This window comes from Papaver somniferum, chromosome 9 (genome assembly GCF_003573695.1).
Source record: "Papaver somniferum cultivar HN1 chromosome 9, ASM357369v1, whole genome shotgun sequence".
In the NCBI taxonomy this organism is placed as follows: domain Eukaryota; kingdom Viridiplantae; phylum Streptophyta; class Magnoliopsida; order Ranunculales; family Papaveraceae; genus Papaver; species Papaver somniferum.
Window position 1 is genome coordinate 124,432,425 of NC_039366.1, and position 7,807 is coordinate 124,440,231.

Sequence of the window (7,807 nt, forward strand, 5' to 3'; positions counted from 1 at the left end):
TCATTTGTCATTAGTGTTGACTAGGTGTAAGGAAAAGAATCTAGTGCTTAATTGGGATAAATGTCATTTCATGGTTCGATCAGGAATTGTTTTGGGGCATATCGTATCTTCTAAGGGTATAAAGGTAGATAAAGCCAAAGTTGACCTTATCAAGACTTTACAGGTCCCAAAAACCGTAAGAGATATTAGGCCATTCTTAGGGCATGCAGGTTTTTATCGTCGATTCATTAAGGATTTTAGCTTGATTTCTAGACCTCTTTGCAATTTGCTTGAAAAAGATGTTAAGTTTGTCGTTAATGATGCTTGTTTAGAGGCTTTTGAGAAGCTTAAGACTTTACTCACTACCGCCCCCATAGTCCAGGCACCCAACTGGAACTTACCCTTTGAGATCATGTGTGATGCTTCAGATTATGCTATTGGTGTTGTGCTAGGTCAGCGAGAAAACAAATTACTTCATGTGATTTACTATGCTAGCAAAACTTTGAATGATGCCCAGTTGAACTATACCACTACCAAGAAGGAACTGTTAGCCATTTTGTTTTCCTTAGAAAAGTTTAGACCTTATCTCTTAGGTTCTAAGATCGTCATATATACTGATCATGCTGCTTTGAAATATCTTTTGTCTAAGAGGGATACGAAACCTAGATTGGTTAGGTGGATCCTTTTGTTGCAAGAGTTCTCTCCAGACATTTGAGAAAAAAAGGGTGCCGAAAATGTAGTAGCAGACCACTTGTCTAGGCTAGTTGTTGATTCCCCTGATGATTCCCTTCCTATAAGGGATAGTTTTCCTGATGAACAACTATTCTTTGTTACCCAAGCACCTTGGTATGCGAATATAGTGAATTATCTTGTTACTGGTCGAATGCCCCAACATTGGGGTAAACAAGATCGTTCTAGGTTTTTAGCCGAGGTTAAGCACTTATTTTGGGATGATCCTTATTTGTTTAAGTATTGTCCAGACCAGATTATTAGGAGATGTATACCTGAGAGTGACCAGTCCAGTATTATTTCCTTTTGTCATGATCATGCTTGTGGGGGTCACTTTAGTGCTAAGAAGACTGCTGCTAAGATATTGCAGTGTGGATTCTATTGGCCTACGTTGTTTAAAGACTCCCATAGTTACTGTGTTACTTGTGAACGTTGCCAGAAATTAGGAACCATTTCCCCTAGCAACATGATGCCCTTGAACCCGATTCTAATTGTTGAGGTCTTTGATGTGTGGGGTATTGACTTTATGGGTCCGTTTCCTAATTCTTTTAGTAACCTATACATCCTTGTCGCTGTAGACTATGTGTCTAAGTGGATTTAGGCGGTTGCGTGTAAAACCAATGACCATAGGGTTGTGATTGAGTTCTTGAAAAATAATATACTTACACGTTTTGGTACACCGCGAGCTATAATTAGTGATGGAGGGTCGCACTTTTGTAATGGGCCTTTTAGGCTTCTAATGAAGAAATATGGTATTACACATAAGGTAGCTACCCCGTATCATCCACAGACTAGTGGTCAGGTAGAGGTTTCCAATAGGGAGATAAAACGTATATTAGAGAAAACAGTTAATCCTAATCGGAAAGACTGGTCGTCTAGGCTTACTGATGCCTTATGGGCTTACCGTACTACGTTTAAGACCCCCATTGTAATGTCGCCTTATCGGCTTGTGTATGGCAAGGCATGTCATTTACCTGCTGAGTTAGAACATAGAGCTTATTGGGCTGTTAATCAGCTAAATTTTTCCCTTGACAAGGGAGGAGCCCATAGGAAACTCCAGCTCAATGAGTTGGAAGAGATTCGTAGAGATGCATACGATAGTGCTAAGGAGTATAAAAACAAAATGAAACTTGTGCATGATAGAAATATCTTAAGAAAGTTATTTTCTCCAGGTCAAAAATTTCTTCTGTATGATACTCGTTTGCATTTATTCCCCGGGAAGTTACGCTCTCGGTGGACCGGTCCTTTTGTAGTCCGTACTGTTTTTCCTCATGGAGCTGTTGAGATCGAGACACCGTATGGTAGTATTTCTTCAAAGGTTAACGGTCCGCGATTGAAACCCTTTTTAGAGCCCTTTCCTACAGATGATGTTGAGGAGGTCCCTCTGGAGGACCCTGTTTACCCTTGATTGACCATCGAGGCAGTTGTATGTTGTATATTAGTTTTTGTTTTTCTTCACCCAGGTACTATCTTTACAACTTCTCCTCGTTTTATTTTACTTTTGCTATTGCTTTTTCATTAGAAACATTGAGGACAATGTTAAATTTAAGTTTGGGGGTAGGGAAGAACTTTTTAGTTGCACTTTTGAAACTTATAGAGTCACATGGTATCCGGTTAGCTAAGTTTACATACTGTTTCTCACCAAAAAGATAGAAATTGGAATGCTAGAGATAACAACCTATTGAGACATTAGAGAAAAAGACATTGAGATCCTTGAAATTCAGGAGAGAACTTGTTCCTTTTAGAGGGTAACCGTGATGGACCTAACCATCCATGATGGAAAGGCAAGTAGGTCAGGAAATGCTAGAAAGACAAAGCAACCTCACAATGTAGTCTTAGTTACTGGATTGCGACTCTCTCTCAGTAGAAACTTATCAACAAGTGGAGCGACATCAAAATCTATGAAGAAAGTTGAAGACGTTTAAGGTTTAGAAGCAACAATAGAAAAGAATAATTCAAAAATCAAAGTTGAAGACTTGTTACAAGAAATTATAAGAGCAAATGATATAAGTTGTTGGAATTCATCACAAGTTGCGAAGATCCAAGTTTTAAAGTCCTTCTCTCATGGCTATGTAAATTTTTTGTCTTGTAATTTTTGTGTCAAAAAAAAAAATGAAAAAAAATAAAATCATCATTACGTTCTTTTTTGTTCTATAATTAGTTTTTTTTGTTCAATAAGGCCATAAGGAAGTAGAAATTTTTAAGTCAAGCAAGAAATCGAAGAGAAGAGTTAATTTTCAAGGTTCTATGAGGTTCGATAGTTTATCATCAACAGTTGAAGACCGAAGAAGACGTTGTTTCTACTGAGCACTATGAGAGAGTCGAAGAAAGATACATTTGGTTGGTTTGTTAGTCCGCTTTCAATCTAGCACAAGATCTTTCTAGCACTGGTTTAACTCATCACACGTAATTAGTCCAGTTGTGTAGCAGATGTCCCTCTCATTTTTATCTCTCTCCTAATCTTATCCAGTTGTAAATCAGCGGACGCATCTTACAATGTTTATCTAGCTGTGTAGCGGATATCTCTTTATCTAGCAGTGTTGCGGATGTGTCTCCCCTTTTCTTTAGTCAGCTTTAGAGCTGGCACCTTTAATTTCTCTGGCATTCTAGTTACTTGGAGATAGGTTGAGAATTTGTATGTCCTCATAGATCTTTGGATACTTGTGACCAATTAGAAGTCATGTCATGGTTTTGTGGGTACACCTCTGGTAAACCCTCCCGAGATTAACTCGGTTTTATTTTTTATTAGTTTTGCTCGGGGATTAACAAATAATAAGTTTGGGGGTATTTGATAGACACATTTTTGTGTCTAAGTTGTCCTCAATTTTCTCTATGTTGGTACTCGATTTTGTACTTATTATGGTGTTTTGTGTGTTTGTAGGTATTTTTGGGAAATAAACATTTTTGAAAAATTCGGCTCGAAAAACTGCTAAAGGCACCCCGGAGGACATTTGCTATACGGACCCCAGATTTGGCTAAGGGGCACCCAAGGTTATGTGTAGCCCAAATTCATCCTTAGCACCCATCTTCTTCTTTTGAATTTCATTTTGGCGGGAAAATGAAGAACAAAACTGTGTGATTTTCGATCGAAGTTTGAAGGAGTTCTAGGTAGACTAAAGGGCTGAAATTTGTTGGGTAGTTGCGATATGTCCCAAAAAAACTATCATGAGTGATTTCATCGATTAAAATTGGATGGATTCTCGCGTGGAAGGAAACAGATTGCCACGGTTTATAAGTGTGTGATCGAGAGGTTTTCATGTGCCTGATCCGCGTTATACAACTTCTGGATGATGACTCGACGTGCTGGGAGTCTTATGTCACGAGAAAACAGCGTGTGGAGTTAAATCTGGGAAGAAAATATTCCCGAGAAATAGATAAGCGAGAAATAGAAAATATTCCTGAGTTAAATCTGGCCAAAGCGAAAGCTTACCAACACATATTTCGAGAAATAGATAAGCGAGATAAACTCGGCTTGAAATAGCAAATGTGTATAATCAAAGTCTATATAACAAAACGACTTTTGTCTCAAGATAGGAGATAGAGTAGATAGACTTTTGAGTGATAGATAATTTCAAGTCTCCACATACCTTTTAGTCGATGAAGTTCTACCAGTTCCTTGTTTGTCTTTGTATGATGATCGCCATGGAGTCTTGATCTCAACTAAACTTTCTATCCTAGTCCGAGACTTAGCTAATAGTAGACTAGAAATCAAGACTTATAGTTTTGATCACTAACATTGACAAACATGCTTGAGATAGCAACGCATGCGAGTTCGACCGAGCAGTGCTCTAACACTCAATTTAATGTAATCATGATTGAGAAAAAACGAGATCATCTTTGAAAAGGCGAGGGTACCCAAATATACCTCAAGCTAAAACTTTTCCTACCTATAAGTCCTTTCTCCGAAAGTGATTGTCTATGGACTGAGTCGAGACAATGCAACTAATCGGTTCATACTTCGTGTAATCGTCTATGGATACGAGATCGAGACAATATAACAACGAAGTATGTTTACTTGATAAAAAGGTTCGGACTTAACCAAACACAATAGGATTGCTTATCAAGTAAATATGAATTAACGTTTGTGTAATTTACTTTAATTATAATAAAACAATTATAATGCGGAAAATAAAAGTAAATGACACAGCAAGATTTTGTTAACGAGGACACCACAAATGCAGAAAAACCCCGGGACCTTGTCAATAATTGAATACTCTCAGGATTAATCCGCTACAAAAAATTAAACCAACTTCGTATAGTTTAGACCAAGCAACTAAACCTATAGTTCACCTAGTTTCGTCTGTATTCCCACGCCTCCAACTTATGAATAAGTCATGTACTTGGAACAATTCCTTTGGTTCGTATTCCAAACCGTAAAGGAACAACAAATCTGTTTGGTAGCAACTCTTTTCAACCAAGTGATATGAGTTCGACAAAAGGCTCTTCTGTTTATCTCAATAAACTCTTTCGTCAGGTTCTTAGATCTATCTTATGTTCAACTACCAAAGGTAATTGTTAAGATTTTTCAATCAATACTTTTAATCACAAAGAATTGTATGGATTCCGATCTACACAACTAATCAATCCAATCTACCACAAGGATAAACTGATTATAGTTGGATCCTCTTATACCGAAACAAGTATTGTGCACACCAAAGATTATGAACCCCAAATAAGAAATCTTCAATATCTTCTTTCTCTTCAAATCTTCTTAGATCTTCAATAAACACCTGCAGACAACAACTTGAATCTCTTGTGATCAATCATGCACAAAACGGAGTTTGTTAACAATGGATTATCACAAGATCGTCTTTAGAACTAAAAACAGTCTAAAGATCCCTGTCGAAACTTCGATCTAGTTTGAGTGAATCTTATATCAAAAGAGAATATTCTCAACCATAAACAAACTAGGTGCAATCAAAGTTCAACCACCGTTAGTCAATAAAATCAATCGAAAGCACAAGATAAACCGCAATTATCTAGTTTCCCACCAACGGTACTAATAGAGCTTCTCCATCCCAAAGAAGACTTTAAACCGAGCGGACGTAAGAGATTTCGCCTAATTAGGTTACTTTCCTCGCCGAATAGGCGGCTCCACCAGTAACAACACAACTAGGAAGTTTTACTGGCTCTGAGGATTAGTTTGATCGAAATGCAAACTTCAATATTTATAGACCAAGGAAATTTGGACCCCAAGGAATTTCCAAAACCGAAAATATTCTCAAGATATGCAATAAATTACCAAATTCGGTTTCCATAATTCATAGAAATGCTTTTTCCAAATATTGACCGAAAATCTCTTAGAAAATTTCCAACTAGTAAATGCACATTACTAATTTTCATTTTTCCAAAACTAAAATTAAAAACCTTAATTAAAATATTCTCAATTTATTTTTTCGATCTGGGATTTTTCTTTAGCTATTAAGGAATATCTTTGAACAATAAAAGATAAGCGTTACTGCACATGTTCAAATAATGTCGACATCTTAACTTAGTAAATCATCTTTCATATTTACTATCTTGGAATCGATTTGCCACACATGGAGACTCAAAAATATACAATTAGATTAATCACAAAAGAACCCATAATTAATCTAATCGAAATACACAACCAAACTAATCACAAAAGTAATCAATTTAATTGGTCATGCTCATCATAAGAAAACTTACGGAGCAACAACTAAATAACCAAACAAGATGATTAATTTAGTTGAATATGCTCGACATAAAGTATCTCGCGGAACAACAACTAATCTAATCATAAAAATAAGTTCCCGGACGGAGTTCACAAACTCCAGCAGAAATTCTCGGGACAAGAACTTCCGCCAGTTCGCGGACTTGGCTCACGCCACCGTGCCGGTTCTCTTGATCAACAAAGTTCGCAAACTTCGGTTCAAGGAATAAGGACTTATACATATATGTGTTTCCACAACAATGCTTATATCCTCCAATGGTTATGTAATCTAAACTCTCATTTCAATCATTGGAACATTCTTAGAGGTCGTTGATATTCTATAGTTGTTATTCACAAACTATTTTTCGTCAAAGTAAGAAATTTCCAACGTGATTGAAACTTGTCATGACTTTCGTCACTAGGTAAAGATGAACTTGGTTAAAGCGAAAGCTTACCAACACATATTTCGAGAAACAGATAGGCGAGATAAACTCGTCTCGAAATACCAAATGTGTATAATCTAAGTCTATATAACAAAACGACTTTTGTCTCAAGATAGGAGATAAATAGACTTTTCAGTGATAGATAAGTTCAAGTCTCCACATATCTTTTAGTCGATGAAGATCCACCGGTTCCTTGAGTAGTCCTTCGTCTTGTATGATGATTGCCTTGGAGTTCTTGAGCTCAATTACACTTTTTATCCTAGTCCGAGACCTTAGCTATAGTAGACTAGAAATCAAGACTTATAGTTCTGATCACCAACATTGACAAACATGCTTGAGATAGCAACGCATGCGAGTTCGACCGAGCAATGATCTAACACCTATTCCACATTTCTAATCTTCAACATTGCTTGAAATCTTCGTCACTTCCAAGTACTCCAATGATCCCAAAGGTTGTAAGTTCAGCATCATCGTTGTTGAAAATCCGTAGCTATAACAACGAGAAAACAAGAGTTCTCAATCATATTTATACATTGTCATAGTATCATTACACAGCGTCAAAGTTCAATTGTATCACAACTTCAACAACAATACTATGGTGATATGTATCACTCCCCCTTAGTCAATACTCCATCTCACATGGAAACTACTACCCCTTACATAATGATCCGAAAACCGTATGTATTTGTAGTATGAACTACATATTAATTCTCCCCCTTTTTGTCAATAAAATTGGCAAAGGTACAAGAACGAGATCCTAATGAAATTTCCGAAAGAGACATTTCATGACCAAAAGAAAGAAACACACATCATCTTATTTAGATGCAATCATGCCGAAGCTAAAAGAATTCATCAAGGAGTTTATAAAGATACAAGATAACCCCTATAATATTCCAAGCCGCACTCCCCATAAAGATTTGGAAATTAAGCACAAGTTCAATTAGGAACTCTCCCTCATAAAATGTCATTCCCAAAGGAACAA